The sequence below is a fragment of the Neltuma alba genome, unplaced genomic scaffold, assembly GCF_004799145.2.
Source record: "Neltuma alba isolate B1F8T4 unplaced genomic scaffold, ASM479914v2 tig00011113_pilon, whole genome shotgun sequence".
Lineage (NCBI taxonomy): Eukaryota > Viridiplantae > Streptophyta > Magnoliopsida > Fabales > Fabaceae > Neltuma > Neltuma alba.
The window spans coordinates 246,840-268,284 of NW_021635851.1; positions in this window are offsets into that span (position 1 = coordinate 246,840).

Below are 21,445 nucleotides of genomic sequence, written 5' to 3' on the forward strand. Positions count from 1 at the left end.
AAAAATAATACTTCATCCGTTCTTTATTATAAGAGACATTTGATACTTATGGTATGTTCCCATATATAAGAGACACTTAAAAGTTGTCTCTATTTTTTTGTATTGATTTTCTATTTTACTCCTATTTATTTTGTCTCCAACTCATACTCTCTCTCCCTCCCACTTTTCTTTCTTTTAATAATTTAATTGTTCTCTCTCATACTCTCTCTCCTCATTAATGGGGGCATTGTTGGAAAAAATATTATAGTTTTTACATATTAATTGTTCTCAACTAATTTTAACTGTTTTTTTTATCAATGTAATTTAGTTATTTGTTTTTTATAATAAAAGATAGAGGGAGTAATAATCTGCGTCCGCTGGCCGGAAGTTATGACCCACATGTGCTCTCTCTTTTGTATTTCGGACAGAATGTTATGTGTAATTAAAGAGCAGCTAAGGTGGGAAAGTGAAGCGAATCACTTTTGGCCTGTGATGCTGCCTATGATAACCTATAATTGCGTTTATTAATTAAAGTCATAATATCATTGTCACCCTCACACGTCTCAAAAACATTCTGCCTCCCCCTAAGCTTCCCAAAATGTCACATCCATCATTACTAGCCCACTGGGCTCAACCAGGCCCAATGCCCCTTCCACACTCTTTTCTTCAGTCTTCACCACTCGTTGCATCTCTTGTCTCTTTCTTTATTCTTCTTTAAATAGTTGCTGTCTACATGCTTAGGGCCTAAAAGCTGTGCAAATTATAAGTCCCAAAGAACAGGGAACTGCTCACCTAATCCTTATCTTGTACTTCGTATCATTCTATGCTGCTTTCTTTGCACCCTTAGACCCCCACTTTGGTCAAAATTATGAAAAAAAGAAATATTTCTTACTTTAAAAATATACCAATCCAAATTTGCAATTTTTTTTTTATCTGGGTCATGAAAAACATTTCGTATTAAAAGTTAATGTCTTGTCATTGCATTTGATTTTATGTATTGAACCGCCCAACCCTCTAAAACTCAGGAGCAATTGTTTAGCCCGGTATAGCTTTCAAAAGCTCAGAGAAAATATCGGAAAATGAAAGAGACCACATAGTGGCTTCGGCTGTGATGGAGGCCCTTTTGGGAACAAGAGATTGCTTTGTTAAACTAATATTGTACTTGTGTATGCTTTGCTTGTAGCATATATAAATAATGCATCGTTTGACATGTTTCAACCAATCAGGATCCTGTCTATTTAAGAAATAGAAAGTTGCGTTTCAAACTTTCGATGGTCGGTTATTGGCCAGGGACTATGGACCTAATTTTATAGTCCGAGCTTCTATTTCCTAGACTAAATCGTACTTAAAATTGCAGGCTTTGTGCGCATTGGATATTAGATTAGTAGCTGTAGGGGGTGCATTCCCTCATAATACATCATGATTGTTTTATAAGGTGATACTAATCCTCCATCATCTCAGCGGCCAAGACTAAATTGATAAATTCATTGTCGTACTCTCTTCGTGCCCCGTATGCTCTGTTCGTGTCTGCTACACAGTTTCTACCATTTTCTATGTCTCTGCCCCATATGCTCTGTTCGTGTCTGTCATACAGTTTCTACCACTTTCTATGGTTTTCTCGGTCGATGTTCTTCCCAGGAAAAAAGGGTGTCTTCTGTTTTTCTGAAAAGGGTGTCCTCCAACAATATTAAAAAATGAAACTTTCCTCCTCTTCCATCTCATTCTGTGGGTTTAAATATAGAAGCATGACAGTCAGATCGTGTTGCTGATATGAAGCTTTTTAACTGTAAAAGCGATTTTTCAAGAGCATATGGGGATGGCATAGGGTCATCCGTCCATATCTTGCAAACCAAAACCTTTTGATAAGCCCAGGTCAGTATTTGCTTTTGTGGGGACCTTTGATGGACTCATCATGATTTTAATGATTTGACCAAGCGAACTTTACTGGGTATTCCACTTCTGAATTTTCGGGGCGAGAAAAAAACTATTTCAAGCATAAGGGCAAATGATGATGGAAAGCACAAGTCACAAGGTCATTACTCCTTTGGATTGTTCAGAAGAAACTTGTTTCAACTTTCATGAGTGCTTGTGGATTTCACAATTGAGACCATGTTTCACTGTTTGAGAGAAACTTCAGGCACAATCTTGTTTTTGTAATTAAAACCTGCACAAAGTACAAACCTTGCTTCTTGTTTTTTTTCTTTTTTTTTTCCATATCTATTTATTGGAATCAATCTTATTCAAAATATTGTCAAACACTAAATACAAACACGTCTCATGATAGAAATTCAACATTGCTTTATTATGTTATAAAAGATTAGTCGTTTTTGCTGGACTCGATCCCTCAATCAAACCTTGCTTCTTCTGAAATCTAAGATGAACCTAAAATACAACAATTTTTGGGGTCATGAAACTCGACCCTTTTGGAGGCCCATGGAAATTGTTTGGATAGCAACGGAACTGCGTAGTGTGCACAGAAGGAGGCCCACTTGAATAGATCCGAGGGTCTTATTTCTGAGGATAGGGCACAGAGCCTAATCTCACCCAAGCCTGAGATGCTTCCATTTGATGGACAGGGATTGAGACTAGAAGCTGCTCGCATTGTCCGAATATCATTTTCCAATCTGCCATCCACCGTGAAAACAACCACTCTCGGCAAATCTTAAAAAACTCTTTTTTTTTTTTTTGGACTGAACTCAAAAACCTTTCTTTAAACCAAGGGTGGCATCATTTAGTTGAATTTTAGAGTAGAATTCTAAATTACTACATCCGTTCTTTAATATAAGAGTTAGTTAATTAATTTAAATAGATTAAGAAAAGCAATTAATTAGTTATTTGCCATGAATAAATGTTATATTTCCTAAAATATTCTTACTAATCAAGTATATTAGAACTACCATTATAACAATAACTATCTTGTGAAAAAATAGATAACTATGAGAAATAAATTAGATTAAGATATTATATTGAGAACCAAAATAATAATCAAACGATTTCTTATATTAAGAACTAAATGCAGCATTTTGCAAGCATAAAAAGCATGTCTAGGTATGAAGACCAATTTTAGAGTAGCAACATACATTGCTAAAGCCATATAATTCTCCTTCCTTCATTAATTGGTCCCTAGGGCTTAAAAATTTAAAAAGAACAACTGAGGGGGAAAATTAAAATAAATAAAACATATTCCACGCGATCAGTTTAAAACCCGTGTGTGTGGCCGGAACTTTTATCTCTGAAATAAAATAATAGGAGTTTGATTTTCACTTCCTTTGTTTGGTATGCAGGCATAGGAGGAAATGAAAAGAAAAATTTTAATAGGCTGGATTTAAAAAATTGCAGAAGTGGAGTCATAAAATTTTGATAAAGAGAATACAAAAGATAAAAATGTAAGAAAAATTAATTAAAAACTTTTAACCTCTTTTTTTTTTTTAATCGAATTTATTAAAGTATTTTTCCCCTCTCACTGCCTATCGCCTCCCTCGCGTAACAGTATACCTTTCGCCCCGCCAACTCAGGAGATGTAAAGGGACTTACATGACTATGAAGAAGAAATTGGATAGATATAGATGACAGGGAGGAAGTTGTAATATCATAAATTAATTTTAAGATTTATGTAAAAAATAATAATAATAATATTTTTAAAAAAGAAAAAAAAAGTAAATCTTTTTGTCAAAATTCGGTAGAAAATTAGGAGGGGTTGGGAGTTAGGTTTGAAATCCCTCCCCTAATAAATGTGTGGGGGAGTGTTAAATACACTCCCCACAATTCAATTCAATTCCTCTCCCCAGGCACAAGAAGGAAAAAGATAGAGAGAGATAGAGTGGGTGAGAGAGAAAGGTGTAAACCGGTAAAAGAGAAAATAAGTTTTGAAGATATTTTAGATACATAAATTACTTTTTTTTTTTTATCAAACTTTCTTTATAAATATTTCCTATATATTTTAAACTTCCTACTTACATTATTACTGTAGTGATTGGAGAAAATTTTGAGACTTGTATATAATGTAAGTATTGAGTTTTGATAAAAGATGACCATAGAAATTCAAAAGTAAATGAGTTGTTAATTTTAATCAGTTTAGATTTGTCCATTTGTTGGTTTTTAGTACTTAAATTAATTTTTCTAGTTGGAAAATCCTTTTTATTAAAGTAAATAACATAGAGGATGTAAATGAATATTTTTAGCCTATTAGAAAAATTTATAAGTTGGTTCTAAAATACTTAATTTTAAGTTATAAGAATTGCAAGAATTTAGAATAAAGATTAAATTAAATTAGAAATTTAAATAATATATAAGCTGAATTAATTAATTAATTATCTTATATTAATATGTGATTATATTAATTGTGTAGATTAATTATTAGTTGAGCAAAGGATTGACCTTGTGATCATTCTTTCTATTGCTTTAGTGAAAGGTAACCACTTTTCACTTGTTATATGTTATAATACGTTGTTTGTAAGTATTTTTTGCTATTTTAAAATAATGATGTATTATTTGGAACTCAAGTAGATTTATTATACCTTTTGAGCTATAAAAATTGTCTTATGAAATTTTTGGAATTATGATTGAGAAGTTTGAAAAAGATATATGATTTATATCTTATAGATTATACTGAGAAAAGATTGAGATATTTTTGTTATATTGTGAATGATTGGTTGTTATTTGGATTTTGGATTGAGTTCTGTCCTACCACGTGATAAGGTCGCTATTAGTGCACATTTGTTGGCTTCCTTCGTCCCCAAAGTAAGGGATAGACTTTTGTGGCTTTTTATTCGTCCTCCAAAAAGTGGGATAGGCCTATATGTCAAATTGATCCCCTATAGTGAGAGATAGATTTATGTGGCTTGTGTGTTACTTCCTGTAATGAGGGTTTGGATGATTTTTTTTTTTGAATATAAAGGCAAGCGAATCTTGAATAAAGGAAAGGAGATAAACTCCTAAATACTAGCCGGGTGTATTAATCCTATTGGCAAGATCTTCCTCCATCTGATTCACGCAAAAAGGTGAAGGCGTGTGAATGAGTCTTATGTCCTCGTTCCCATCGTGGGCAGTCTTTGCAAGGTAGTCAGCACATTTGTTTGCTTCTCTATAAGCGTGGCGCACTTCCAGATCCCAATTAGAGAAAATTAAGCTCCTGGTTTCGGTGATTTCCTCACGAAGGGGGTGTGAGGGGTTACAGTTTGAGGCGAGCAATTGGATCGCCTCCCAAGAGTCAGAGTAAAGCTTCACTTTGGAGAATCCGTTTGTCTTGCATAAATGTAGACCAGCTTGGATTGCCATTAGCTCTGGAGTAGTTGATCCTGCCTGACCAAGTTGTTGTTGGAATCCCATCAGCCAAGCTCCTTAGCCGTCGGCTGTCGGTGGACTGCTCGAGCTGTTCCCGCAGCGAGAGCGGGTTGTCGCGTGCTGGCCGAGGGACGGACTGGGAACGGGCCCTTCGGGATCCCTTCCCCGGGCGTCGAATAGTCGACTCAGAACTGGTACGGACAAGGGGAATCCGACTGAGGGTTTGGATGATTGAGATTATTTGAATATACATATTTGTATTTTCATCATTATATATTGAGATTTAATAATTGTCCCACTTAACACCTCACAAGTACATATTAGTATGTATGATAAATTGAAAAGTTGGTTACTGAGGTATTTGTTTTATCCCATGGTTTCTACTATCTTTAGGTGATAGTTCGGGTGGTAGCCTATCAAGGAAGGCTCCGGAAACATAGTGTGCTGTTATAACTTATATAGCCTCCCTCCTTTTTGTATTATGTGCAGATTGATTATATATTGCCACATAGGGCTCATCTACTCTAATGTTGTAAACTAATACTTTTAATTACTACTATCTAATGTGAGAGGGCCATTAAAAGATCAGAGTCCTCTAAAACTTTGCATGTGACACTTTTAAAAAGTGTTGATTTTTGACTAATGGACTCCATAACTTATATTAAAATGATCTATCGGTTTGTATGTTTGAAAGTATTAGTTTAGTTTGGGCTAATGGTTGAATGATATTTCTGGATTTTGAAAGTCCAAAACCCAAATTAACGATCGATATTGCTTGTAATATAAGTTTATTTCTTTTAATCATGATAGTGGTTTTAAAATTTTAAAGTTTCTTTATTTCTATCATGGTTAATCTTTTAAATAAATTGTTAGATTTAATTAAAAATAGTTTTGAAAGGACAATTGTCATAGAAGTCATTCCCAAATTGAAATTTTAAAATTTGATGAAATGATAAAAATACTTTTTGTATTTTTTTTTTTCCAAAAGGCTCAACCCTTCACCAGCTGCCAGCCATTGGTACGGTGGTTGCTGATAAATTTTTTTTTTGGCCATGTGAGAATATTTCAAAAAAGTGATTGGATGGAATTTAATCCTACTAACCCGTGGTCATTTGGGCCAACAAAAGGAAAGATGACTATTGAACCACCAAATATTTGTTAACCTTATAATGCAAACAAAAATATAAGTTAACTCTTTTACTTGACTTCAACCCGTGACAACAATTTATCTGGGGATGACAAGTCTTAATTGAGAAATTACAGGCTTAAATTTGATATTAACAAAGTAACTTTTCCTGATACATAACAGTATACATTAATTAAAATGACAATAATTTATTTAGAAATAACCCTTAGCTTCCGCTTTCAAGTTCACAAGAGCACAATCAGTTTCAAACGCATTATATTTGGAGTTTAAATTTTTTTTATTTTAATTTTAATTTTTTTGTAATATATATAGAATCAAAAATAAAGATAACTTTTTAAATATCATTTTTTTTCAACAAATGATTTTTATTTAAAACAATCAATTGAAAATTTTAAAACTTAATCATGCAAATCTAATGTGTACAGATAAGACTTAAGAGTTGATGTGTTTGGATGCTCATCACACAAACCTAACCACTGTGCAAATTTTCACTCCCCTGAGCTCCTCCTTGTTGTTTGCCGCCGAATAATGAAATTATTATCTTGAAAAGACTTGGCCTTCAACATCAAATAATTATAAATGTAAGGTCTGCTAAACCTAAACTCATCGGCGTATATGAAAAATCAAAAGCTACAGTGTGGGAGCTGACCAGGGCCAGCTGCGATTGCGAAGAAGCAGAAGACGAACGCATTAGAGGCGTGCTCATCCACCAGTTAACTCAATTGCCACGCGGAACCCCTATTTCTCCTTCGCCTTACCTCAAATTCGTTGGAATAGGGACTTTCAATAAACAGGATACAAAATCACCCAAAGGACATGGCGAGCTGCACGTAGTCGCCGCAAATTAGAATTACAATTGACATTAAAAAAAGTCCCTAGTTTCGTAGAACTACAAAATATTTTTTTGGACGTAAATATAAGGGAAAATGACATTGCGGTCCCACAGAACCAAAAATACAGCAAAAAGGTCCCCTGAAATCCCATAATTTTTCTGAAGTCCCAAAGGGACTTAGATGCAATTTTCAGAATCTGGAAATTACCCTTTTGCCCTTGCTTATGAGATTCGAAAATGCTGAAAGGAGATTAGAGCCTCTGTTTTTTGTTCGACCGGAAGAAAGCTGAAACCGTGTTGTGCCTTCGTGCTGCTGGAAATCCGGTGACAACCCATCGCGGTGCTCAAATTCCCCTCACAACCTGCTGAAAATCGTGAGCCTTTGTGCTGGTTGGTGTGTGTTGTGATTTAAATTGGGTGTGTAGAATGATAATGGGTATTCTGTTTTTGGGTTATTTTTGGGTGGTTTTCCTCTGTTTTGACGTTAGTTTAGTGGCAAAGAAAGAAAAAGATGAAGGTTAGTGAGGGTAGAAACCCTTAGCACGAAATGGGACTGTGTTGTCAATCAGGCCGCGATTGCTGTCAATGTGTGCCGCTACACTTGTCAATGTAGCTCCTTAAGTTGTCAATGACAGTTGCGTGCTTCTTGATGCAGGTTTAAGTTACTGATGGTATTTCAAAGCTTTTGTTTTTTGTTTAGGATTCAGAAGTTAATGAATGGAAAAGCTGTGTTTTTGGTTGGTGTGTGTTGTGATTTAAGTTGGGTGTGTAGAATGATAATGGGTGCTCTGTTTTTGGGTTGTTTTCCTCTGTTCTGACGTTAGTTTAGTGGCAAAGGAAGAAAAAGATGAAGGTTAGTGAGGATAGAAACCCTTAGCACGAAATGGGATTATGTTGTCAATCAAGCCGCGATTGTTGTCAATGTGTGTCACTACACTTGTCAATGTAGCTCCTTGAGTTGTCAATGACAGTTGCGTGATTCTTGATGCAGGTTTAAGTTACTGATGGCAAGTACATTTGGAAAACATCTATTTTGCTTTGTTCACGTAGGAAGAAAGTTTATAAATAATGGAGAAGATAATATGAGATATGTGGGAGGTAGTGTAAGAACAACCAATGTAAAGGAGGGCACAAGTTATGAAGCATTGAAGGAAATTATATCATCAATTGCTGGAAAAGAAAGCAACTCATTTCTTCTGAAATTCTCAGTTGTGTTTGATAAAAAAAACTTTTGTGGAGTTGGTAGATGATGATGGGGTGGAACATTTGATAAAGTTCAATGAAGAAAGTGGTCATGTGTATGTCGAAGAAAATGAAAATGAGGACCACATAGAAGCAACAAGGGATAATACAATAGAGGAGCAAGATGTGTAAGTATAGTTGAACAAAACTGTAAATGGGTGTGAAGGGAATTTTTTGTAAATGGATACACACCAATAGTTAGTTTCTCGTAATTACATGCAACCCCTGTGTTTTTTTGGGATGGGTTGTGAAATAGGTGTAGTTTCATGTATATGAAAGTGTAAATGAAAGTTAACTATGAATTGGCATGTTAGATTCTGCTGTCATTTAAGTTATCATACCTGCACCCTGTATTGTCATTAGACCTGTTATGACTTATCAATAGAGTACTGTCACTTGTCAATTAATTTGCTGATGTAAGTTGTCAACAATATGAATTCAAGTTACATAACTTGTTTTAGTAACATATGATATTTTCAATCACTCTGTCATATTATATTTTTGGTTATTTGTCATATATAATCATTATTAATGAAGTGTCAATGGTGGCACTGTGACTTGTCAATGGTGGCATAGTGACTTGTCAATAACACATCCTGGCATAACAGAACAAAAAATTAATGGACTCCTCTATCTCCTCCTCTTGCTCTTGTTGAAGTCCGATAGCATTGACATTACTTCATCCCTATGTTCATTTTGTGGATGGGTAACCAACCACCACAAACAGCCAACATTTAACTCTTGCAATTCATCATTGGAGTATCGTGGCATGGTATATCTTGCAGCACGCAACATCGTATGGAAACAGTTCATCTGACTTAACAGCACGCAACATCATATGGAAACAGTTCATCTGCAAAAAAAAACACATAATCAAAAGGTTTTACTAACAACACAGCATCCAGTGACAAGGGACAGAGTATATTGTGACAAGTAACATAGCATCCAGTGACAAGGGATAGAGCATCCAGTAACAAAAAACAACATCCATTAACAACTAACAGAGCATCCACTGAGAAATGACAGAGCACCTAGTGAGAAATGACAGAGCATCCAGTGTGAAGTAACAGCATCCAGTGACAAGTAACAGAGCATGCAGTGACAACTAACAGAGCATTCAATGACAACTAACAGAGCATTCAGTGACAACTAACAGAGCATCTAGTCAACTAAGCATCCACTGACAACTAACAGAGCATGTGATGACAACTAACACAGCATCCAGTGACAACTAACAGGGTACATGATAACAACTAACACAGTATCCAGTGACAACTAACACAGCATCCAGTGACAACTAACAGAGCATACAGTGACAACTATGCAAGCTGCTAGTGACAACTATAAGAGTAGTCATTGACAAGTATAACAGCAGCAAATAAATACACACAGTGTGTGTTGCCATAAAGTGTTTGGGATTGAAGTGCCCTTTATTCGTCCTCTTTTTCAGACGCAATCATCAATATGGAAATAGAAATCCCCACAAAGGAATATAGTAACCACTACAGAGCATACAATCTTCACAAATACTTTGAACTCCAAGCAAGGCATATCAACTATTCAGCCTCATTTTTGTAACTTTAACAATCCACCGTGGTGCTCAAAATCCACTTAGTGTGCCACCATTGGCAAGTCACAGTGCCACCATTGACAAGTCACATTGCCACCAATGACAAGTCCGTGTGCCACCATTGACAAGTCATAGTGCCACCAATGACAAGTCAGTGTGACACCATTGGCAAGTCATAGTGCTACCAACGACAAGTCACAGTGCCACCATTGACAAGTCACAGCGCCACCATTAACAAGTTTTAAGGACATGATTGACAAGTCACTATGCCACCATTGACAAGTCACAGTGCCACCATTGACACTTCATTAATAATGATTATATATGACAAATAACCAAAAATATAATATGACAGAGTGATTGAAAATATCATATGTTACTAAAACAAGTTATGTAACTTGAATTCATATTGTTGACAACTTACATCAGCAAATTAATTGACAAGTGACAGTGCTCTATTGATAAGTCATAACAGGTCTAATGACAATACAGGGTGCAGGTATGACAACTTAAATGACAGCAGAATCTAACATGCCAATTCATAGTCAACTTTCATTTACACCTTCATATACATGAAACTACACCTATTTCACAACCCATCCCAAAAAAACACAGGGGTTGCATGTAATTACGAGAAACTAACTATTGGTGTGTATCCATTTACAAAAAATTCCCTTCACACCCATTTACAGTTTTGTTCAACTATACTTACACATCTTGCTCCTCTATTGTATTATCCCTTGTTGCTTTTATGTGGTCCTCATTTTTATTTTTTTCGACATACACATGACCACTTTCTTCATTGAACTTTATCAAATGTTCCACCCCATCATCATCTACCAACTCCACAAAAGTTTTTTTATCAAACACAACTGAGAATTTCAGAAGAAATGAGTTGCTTTCTTTTCCAGCAATTGATGATATAATTTCCTTCAATGCTTCATAACTTGTGCCCTCCTTTACATTGGTTGTTCTTACACTACCTCCCACATATCTCATATTATCTTCTCCATTATTTATAAACTTTCTTCCTACATGAACAAAGCAAAATAGATGTTTTCCAGATGTACTTGCCATCAGTAACTTAAACCTGCATCAAGAATCACGCAACTGTCATTGACAACTCAAGGAGCTACATTGACAAGTGTAGTGACACACATTGACAACAATCGCGGCTTGATTGACAACATAATCCCATTTCGTGCTAAGGGTTTCTATCCTCACTAACCTTCATCTTTTTCTTCCTTTGCCACTAAACTAACGTCAGAACAGAGGAAAACAACCCAAAAACAGAGCACCCATTATCATTCTACACACCCAACTTAAATCACAACACACACCAACCAAAAACACAGCTTTTCCATTCATTAACTTCTGAATCCTAAACAAAAAACAAAAGCTTTGAAATACCATCAGTAACTTAAACCTGCATCAAGAAGCACGCAACTGTCATTGACAACTTAAGGAGCTACATTGACAAGTGTAGCGGCACACATTGACAGCAATCGCGGCCTGATTGACAACACAGTCCCATTTCGTGCTAAGGGTTTCTACCCTCACTAACCTTCATTTTTTTCTTTCTTTGCCACTAAACTAACGTCAAAACAGAAGAAAACTACCTAAAAACAGAGCACCCATTATCATTCTACAAACCCAATTTAAATCACAACACACACCAACCAGCACAAAGGCTCACGATTTTCAGCAGGTTGTGAGGGGAATTTGAGCACCGCGATGGGTTGTCACCGGATTTCCAGCAGCACGAAGGCACAACACGGTTTCAGCTTTCTTCCGGTCGAACAAAAAACAGAGGCTCTAATCTCCTTTCAGCATTTTCGAATCTCATAAGCAAGGGCAAGAGGGTAATTTCCAAATTCTGAAAATTGCATCTAAGTCCCTTTGGGACTTCAGAAAAATTATGGGATTTCAGGGGACCTTTTTGCTGTATTTTTGGTTCTGTGGGACCTCAATGTCATTTTCCCTAAATATAAACCTCATTTTGTAATATAATTAATACTACAAAATGAGTCATATATTTAATAGCAGAGAAGTATTAAGTGTTAGCAGAAAGTTGGCGTGTGGTTCATCGGAAAATAGGAGGCTTTTTTTTGTTTTTCCTTGTGTGTCCCATTTCTTGTTTTTTAGTTTCCTGCCTCTGTGCAAGTTTTCAATCCCTTGAGCTCCTTCCTGTTCTTTGCCACCAATAATTCTTGAAAAGACTTCCTCTTGAACATAATTATTAACATTAAACATTAACATATAATTAACTATTTATTTATTTTAAGCGTTAACAACATTCGGACTATATAATTAGAATAATTGGTGCATAATAATATTAATAAGATCAATTTTGATTATACAAGTTGTTATTCAATTATTTCATATAATTTTGTGAATGACTATCAAATTAAGTCCTCAAAGCTCACTAGGCGATGCCTCCATGTTCATGAAATATTTATAAAAATACTTACATATCGCCTATCAATAAAATTCTTATACTGACATCGGATTTCAAACTCACCACCTTGTGAGCTATAAATCAACTTCTTACCAATTGAATCCATTCTTTTTTGCTAACAGACCATTCTTTTCGGTTAATACTTGGTGTATTATATTTTGGAAATTAAATCATAATTAATTATAATTAAATCTTAATCAGATTCAACTATAATCCAAATCAAAATTAGCCTTACATCACCTTCAATTTTCCTTTTTAATTATAGAGGGATATTTTAGAATTATGCTACAAATTAACTCTTATATTTTGGATCGGATGTAGTATTTAATAAGGCCTCATGGTTTGATTAGGAGTTTCATAAAAATAGAGGCCTAAATTTGGATTCTAACATTTCAACTAAATTTAATTAAGGATTTCCCTTATCATTATAATATAATTAAATTGTAAAGAACATGAATAATTAAGTATTTGCAGGCCCTTAATATAAGAGTTAGTTAGAGATTTAATTGGTTTTAAATATAAGACCCCAGTCAATTTTGTTTCTAATTAATGGTATTCGGGCATACCTGAAGTGCCGAGTAATCTTAGATTAGGTAGCCACGCGCGGAATTCCGATCACAGTAATGAATAGGAATCAACGTTCACAGCAAATGCACTTTTTGTGTGTTGGAGGAGAAGAGGAGAGGAGATACGCAGGCGGGAAGAAGTTGAAAAGCGGTTGAATAAATCAGTTTTGTTTTAAACTGATCCTATCTCTCTGAAAAATAAAACTACCGCCCCGTCTGTCCTTATCCATATTCTGAAGGAAAAATTGCAAATAACTATTTAAGACCCACAGGTTATGTTATTTGCATTAGAGCCCCAAATTTAATGGGCTTGGGCCCAATCCACCAAGGGTGGACTGGCCCATTTTCCTACATCTCCCACTCACACTTGGTGGATTAGATGTCAAGGGTCTCGTCTCTTCGCCTCCCCTTAGTTTCATACTTAGTGCTTTGCCGTGACCGCGTGGGCATGACGTCTTCATTTAGGTGCCTGTACTAGAAATCCTTTTATAGGACCAGCACAAGTTACCTTCTCCTTTTGTGTAGCGTGAATTTTAAAATTATGCCTCAGATGTCCTAGATTTACTTATATACACTTTTTCATGGTAAATCTAATCCCTCTTGAGTCAAAAGTTGACTCAGATTACCTTTCTCTTATGTCTAGTATCCACACTTACGACCACAAAATTTCATAAGGGACATGTCACAGACACTAGCATAGGTGTGTATATCACAGTCAATCTTCCTTTCGCCCAAACATCACTTTGAAATGAATCAGTCGCTTTCTTAGCATACTACCTTAGATCGCATCAATCATGACCATAGGACATATGCCAAAGTAGCAGTCACTGAAACATATCTTCATGATATTGTCAAAGTCAAAGGACACCAATAGGAGGATAATTCCTCCCTGGGACTCACACAGCAATGAAGCAGGGATCTTTCACTTGCTTCCCTTTTGCGGTTCTTTCAGCACATGTGGTATGAAACACATGCTACGGTGTTACTCTTTTACTATAAGAGCGTATGTCGATTTAGATTTATTATTAACACCGTACAGACTTAGGTCCAGACACACTCAGTATCTAAACCCAAATTCTTCAATTCTGCTCATTGTTATGACGTCGACGTTGAAGAGTTTGTTGTCTGGCTACAGGTATTATGGAAGTGGGATTCCAAACTTCGATCCAACTTTATCAACGTGGATCTCATCTTGACTTGCTACACTTTAGTCAAGGCGACATAAAGTTTGTGTTTCTTCTCTACCATATCAGCATTCATTGCTGCTTTACTGGTGAACACAAATGTCTCATCTTTGTTCACTCCACATGAGTGTCAAAGGCGGTTGCCCGTGTGAGAGAGTCAACCTTTTTAACCTGTACGACATACTAGACATTGTATACTTTCGGACAAACACATAAAGTGATAACGAAATACAATTTCATTAATGAAGCGTTCATATTACACTTTACGTATGCCAAGGGCTTGTACATGTTCTTTAAAAACTTTTTCGCCTATTGGCTTTGTCAGAGGATCTGCTACCATACATTTGGTTGAAATATATTGTACAGTAACAATCTTTTGTGCTATGTAATCTCTAACAAAATTATACTTGATGTCAATATGCTTGGTTTTGCTGTGATACTTAGGATCTTTAGTATAGGCTATGGCTGCAGTATTGTCACAGTATACCATCACTGGACTGGTACTCTCGTTTCCAAATCCAAGGTGTTCTATAAATCTCTTCAGCCATAAAGCCTCTTGCACTGCTGCAGTGCAAGCCACAAACTCAGCTTCCATCGAATGTAAGGCAATGCACGTTTGCTTCTTGCTACTCCAACATATGGCGCCATTGTTGAGTAAGAAGGTATAACCTGAAGTTGACCTTCGTTCTTCTTCATCTCCGCCTACATCAGCATCGGAGTACCCAACAAGACGCAGGTCACCTCCTTCGTAGCACAGTGCATAATTGGAAGTTCCCTTTAAGTACCTCAAGATCCTCTTCACTGCTTTCCAATGCTTTTCACCGGGGTTAGACTGGAATCTGCTCACCAGTCCCACTGCATAACAGATGTCTGGTCTTGTACACATCATTGCGTACATCAGACTACCAACAGCACTGGCATATGGAACTCTTTCCATCTTCTTTTTATCAGATTCGGTTTTGGGACACATGTCAGAACTCAAAGCCACTCCAGTGGCAACGGGCGTACTCATGGGATTGCAGTCTTTCATGTTAAATCGCTCAAGAATCTTGTTGATATAATTCTCTTGTGAAAGAGAGAGGATTCGTTTTGAACGATTTCTTTGGATCTTAACTCCAAGTATGTATTCTGCTTCACCCATGTCTTTCATTTCAAAATTCGACGAAAGCCATTCTTTAATAGCCACCACCGAATCTAGACTATTTCCGGCTAATAGTATATCGTCTACATATAAGGATAATATGACAAAATTACCCTCAAACCGCTTAATGTAGACGCAGTGGTCTTCCTCTATCATTTGGAAGTCATATGAGGTTATCGCTTTGTGAAACCTCAAATACCACTGTCTGGATGACTGCTTCAATCCATAAATGGACCTTTTGAGTTTACAAACTTTATTTTCTTTTCCTTTTTCAATGAAACCTAATGGTTGTTCCATATAGATTTCTTCATCCAGATCACCATTCAGAAATGCGGTTTTTACATCCATCTGATGTAATTCTAGATCTAAACTGTTTACTATTGCCAAAATAAGTCTAATAGAATTGAAACGCACAACAGGTGAGAATGTATCTTCGTAATCTATTCCTTCCTGTTGCGTGTACCCCTTTGCCACTAATCGAGCCTTGTATTTGTCAATTGATCCATCCACTTTTCTTTTAATTTTGAGAACCCACTTGTTCCCAATGGCTTTACGCCCTTTTGGAAGATCAACTAACACCCAAACTTGGTTCTTGTTCATTGAGTCCATTTCTTCTTCCATAGCTTTCATCCATTCATCTTTCGCAGGACCTGACAAGGCTTCTCGTACAGAACGGGGCTCATCATCCCCTTCTGGAGTAACTAAGAGAGATTCGCCTTCTATTTGAAAGCGTCTTTTGGGAACACTTTCCCTGTTACTCCTTCTGACGGGAGCTTTTTGCTTATCTTTTTTCTTTGTTCAGGTCTTGGTGTTGACCTTTCTTGGCTCCCACTCAGATTGACACACCTAGACGATTCTGGTTTGTCAATTTGTTCTGTACTGTCTTGTTCCTGTGTTCATAAAGAGAAACGGTACGGTCAACATCTCCTCTATTAGGAAATTCAGTCTCAATGAATATTACATCTCTTGATTCTATTTCAGTCACGGTTCCATCTTCGTTTTCACCTATGAAAACGTATCCCTTTGATTGTTCAGAGTACCTTATGAAGATACATTTCTTTCCTCGGGGACCCAACTTCCCATGCTTATGAGAAGCATCATGGATATACGCCGCTGACCCCCAGGGTCTCAAGATGCTTAGATCTGGTTTGCGTTTTGTCCATAACTCGTAGGGTGTGGAAGCGACTGATTTTGAGGGTACACGGTTAAGTATGAAGGTTGCCGTTAACAAAGCATCACCCCAATAAGAAATTGGCAGGTTTGCTTGAGCCATCATTGACCTAACCATGTCTAAAAGAGTTCTGTTTCTTCTTTCAGCAACCCCATTTTGTTGTGGAGTGCCAGGGATAGTCAGTTGTCTGATTATCCCTTTTTCTTCACAGAGCTGTTTGAATTGATCAGATAAATATTCACGACCTCGATCAGTTCGTAATGCTTTAATTTTACTGTCCATTTGATTCTCTACCTCATTTATGTATCGTCTAAAGCACTCAAGAGCTTCAGACTTATGCGAGATCAAATAGACATGACCATATCGTGAAAAATCGTCAATAAAGGTAATAAAATACCAAGCTCCGTGTCTTGCCCTCACACTCATTGGACCGCAAATATCAGAATGGATTAATTGCAATGGAGTTTCAGCCCTTTTTCCCTTACCGAAAGGCTTTCTTGTTGCCTTACCAGCTAGACAGTTCTCACATAGTGACATTTCCATATTGGGAATGGCACCCAACAATCCTTCTTTTGCTAGTTTAATCATTCTATTTTGATTAATGTGTCCTAGTCTAGCATGCCAGGTGTTTATGTCAATGTTATTCGAAGAAACAGCAAAGCATTCATTACTATTGAAATCACCAACAATATCTAAAACAAAGAACTTCTTAAACAGGAAAGCTGAACCATAAAGAACAGAGTTGCTAAAAATGTCTGCAACTTTACCATGAAAGTTTACATTAAACCCAAATTCTAACAGACACAATACAGAAACCAAGTTCCGCCGGATGTCAGGAGCATAAAGTACATCATGGAGTATCAAGGTCTTCCCACCACGCAAAGTAAATTTGCAGGTGCCCAAACCTTTAACCTCGATCCTCGCGTTGTTCCCAACGTAAAGCCACTTGCTTTGATACGGCAACCGACGGTACTCGATAAAGGATCCTCGATCCCTGGTTACGTGGTCTGTGGAGCCTGAGTCTATAATCCAAGAAGAAGAAACAGGTTCTGTTAGAAAAACAGTACTAGAAACATATGAAACATGTGAATTCACATAATCCACTAATACCTTTTCGCTCTCAGCCTGTTTTGAACAGTCACGTGCGAAATGGCCCATTCTCTGGCAGGCGAAGCATTTGACCTTCTTCAGGTCTAGCTTCTTCTTCCCACCTTTCTTTCCCTTCTTCTTGAATTGCTTCTTTCCTTTTTTGGATTGAGGACCACCCTTCTTCCCTTTCTTTTGAAACTTCTTGCCCTTCTTGGAATCGGGCCTTGATTGGGAAGTACCGGCATCCTCGGTGTAATAAGCTTGTCCAGAGGTCTTGTAAGCCTCTAAACGTTCATCCTCCAGCTCCAAGTGTTTGGCTACATCGTTAAAAGTAACGATGTTTTCATTATGGGTCAGGTTGACTTTCATGTGTTCCCAGCTAGCAGGAAGCGATCTGATAACAGCCTGTACTTGCTGTTCATCAGACAGGACATGGCCTGCTTCCTTAAGTTCTCTGATCATGTTGGCCATCTCTCTCAAATGTTGTTTCATTGGATTGTTTGGCTTGAGCTTATAGGTGTCGAACTTAATCGTCAACCTTCTAAGTTTAGTGGTAGAAGTACCACCAAACTTGTCCTTTAACGCTATCCACATAGCCTGTGCAGTTTTGTGCCTCTCAAACTCGCACATAATGTCATCAGCCATGGCACTCAGAAGCGTAATTCTTGCTATGCTGTTTTTCTTCTTCCACACTAGGTAAGCCTCTTGGTCTCTCCTATGTTGGGCCGTATTCCCAGCTTCAGGTTCGACCATTGCAGTGGTTAAAGGTTCAACCGCATCTTGTTCCTCCAAGATGTATTGAACCTTTCGGTGCCATATGTCCCAGTTATCCCCGTTGAGCTTTTCTCCCTTATTAAGCTCAGCAATTATGTTCTTGGTTGCCATTTTCAGTTCTGAAGCAAATTTATCCCACATTATTCTACGTTCTCTCTAAAAGAGACGTACCATAGAACATCTTAGTTATATATAGCACAGCGAAGTGTACAATGTCTTGTACTTATATCATCCTTGATCAGAAAGTAATGTTGCTGCAAGATCCATGATCAAGAGCATACGTTTGTACCTCCCATCACACAGATACAAGCAACAAACATTATTTCCTATCAAGGATTTTATATAAGCACTTCAAAGTAAAATTATGACTCTTAGAAGTCTTATCTTCTAAAAGCTCCCACTTATAAAAAGCATACACATACTATTCACAAGATAATCATATAACAACAATTCAAGTAATTTCATTAAATGAAACAACATATTTAGTCTGTTTACAATGCATGAAACCATAAAAAAAACTTAATACAACAAATATTAATAAAGCATATGTAAATATTACATTATTTAATATGCACATAAAGGTAATCAAGCATTGCTTTCCTTAGGCTCCTGAGTTTGCGTTTTTTGTTCATAAAAGAGGATACTAGCTCTATGGCCCAAATCCAGTAAGATTTTCTTATGGGTTTGCCTTTAGGTCCGCCTCTAACCCTTATTGCTCTTATGTACTCCATTATGACTTTAAGGTAGAATTCTGTATTCTTCTTATCGGTCATGTATTGGATGTAATTGGCGAGCACGCCATTGATTCCTTTTATATTTGTCAGTTTTGCTGCATCTCTCTCAGCTATACTCATAGCTAATGCGGGGGTCAAAGGTTGGTTCACCTCTTCTCCTTCCTCAACTTCAATTTCATTAGGGAGATCCAGTGAATCTTTATAGACTAATTGAGGTTCAATGGGAGAGGTTCAGTGGGGAACATAGTTTCCGACTCAGGTCCGGAAGCCACTAACTCCTCTGGGTCTTCTTGAGGAACCTCTTCAGGGTCCTCCTCAGGATCCTCATCCTCAGGTTCATATTCTGGAATTCCATCACCTAGGAATGAGTATTCCAATGAACCATGATCGGTATTTTCAGTGCTACTAGAAGCCTCTTGCTCCATTTTCACCTAGAACAAAATAATATAAATTATTTTGAATATTCTGGAATTTTTATCCACATAAAAACACCAGAAAACGCACCAAAATACTCATAAATGGATCCTAAATTGTCTCTAAAATTATCAAAATATATATTAAAATGAAGATCCTAATTTTAGGGATTTTTAGAGACAAACCACACCCCAATTGGACCATTCACGCGCCTACACGCGCCCCTAGAAGGAAGAGTTAGCGAATTTTTTTTTTTTAAAACTTCGCCCACTCTCGCTGTCGGCGCGTGTACGTCACGCGCCGCCATGGGTCCGGCAGAAGAGGACACGCGCCGTTACGGCGGCCCGAACGCGCCACCACCTTTCAGGTGGTGGTGTCCACGTGTCTATGAGGTGTGCCACGTGGCGGCACGCGCCACGTGGCAATTCTGGGGATTTTTTTTTTTTAAATCATTATATATATTTTTATATTTGTTTTTTTTTTTTTTTTTTTTTTTTGGGTTGGGCTTGGTCCGGTCCTATCCGGATCCGGACCAAGCCAGCCCAACCAACGCATCCGCCCCGCCTGGTTTTTTTTTTTTTTGTGTACGACGTCAAAACGACGTCGTTTGGGGGCTGGAGGTTGTCTTCAACCTCCAGCCGGGTCTGACCGACCCGGTTTCCGTCGCGGGTCGGGTCCGTCGGACCCGGATTGTTCTCTCCCCCATATGTCCTCCGTCCGACGTCCGTTCTTCGCGTTCTTGGTGTCATTTTCTTCGTTTTTCCGAGCTCTACGCAATGGGATAATTTTTGAAGCCTAAAACCTTCATTTTTCAGACACCCAAAACGAAAAACTTCACTGTGCGAAAACGGGTCTCTCTCATCATGAATTCCATGCTTCCAAACCTACGTTTCTACCGTTTTTCAGATGTTTTTAATTGTTTTCGGTCATCTCCCATGCAGAATACTATCATATAATTGTTGGAGACAACAAACAAAAAAAAACTCTCACATCCGACGTTCATGGAAGCGGGAAAAAAAAACTAATAACACAGAATCATTATAAACAACTATCATGCTGAATATAAAGAGAAGATTTGCTTAATATCTGGGAGCAAATCACTGAAGTGGGAATGAAGTGCCAACCGTGAGGCACACAACAAAACAAAAAAAAAAAAACAACGCAGAAGATGAAACAGGGCAGCGGAAGAAATAGAACCTTGCTCTGATGCCAATAATGGTATTCGGGCATACCTGAAGTGCCGAGTAATCTTAGATTAGGTAGCCACGCGCGGAATTCCGATCACAGTAATGAATAGGAATCAACGTTCACAGCAAATGCACTTTTTGTGTGTTGGAGGAGAAGAGGAGAGGAGATACGCAGGCGGGAAGAAGTTGAAAAGCGGTTGAATAAATCAGTTTTGTTTTTAAACTGATCCTATCTCTCTCTGAAAAATAAAACTACCGCCCCGTCTGTCCTTATCCATATTCTGAAGGAAAAATTGCAAATAACTATTTAAGACCCACAGGTTATGTTATTTGCATTAGAGCCCCAAATTTAATGGGCTTGGGCCCAATCCACCAAGGGTGGACTGGCCCATTTTCCTACACTAATATTTATCCATTTTGCTGCAAGTAATTCTTATAATGATTGCATAGATTAAACAGTTTCTATCAAGAGATGATTCAAACACATATGATTAATAAAAATATTTTATAAATGAAAACACCTATTTATTAGAAATATTTAATTTAACTATTTTTTTAATAAAAATGTAAGTAAAAACTCGTGAAGAAAGATTAAAATAGTCAACTCCCAGCTCACTCAAACTATTAGTCTATAAGTAAGATTACTATACTTTTGGTTTACACAAAAGATTGGG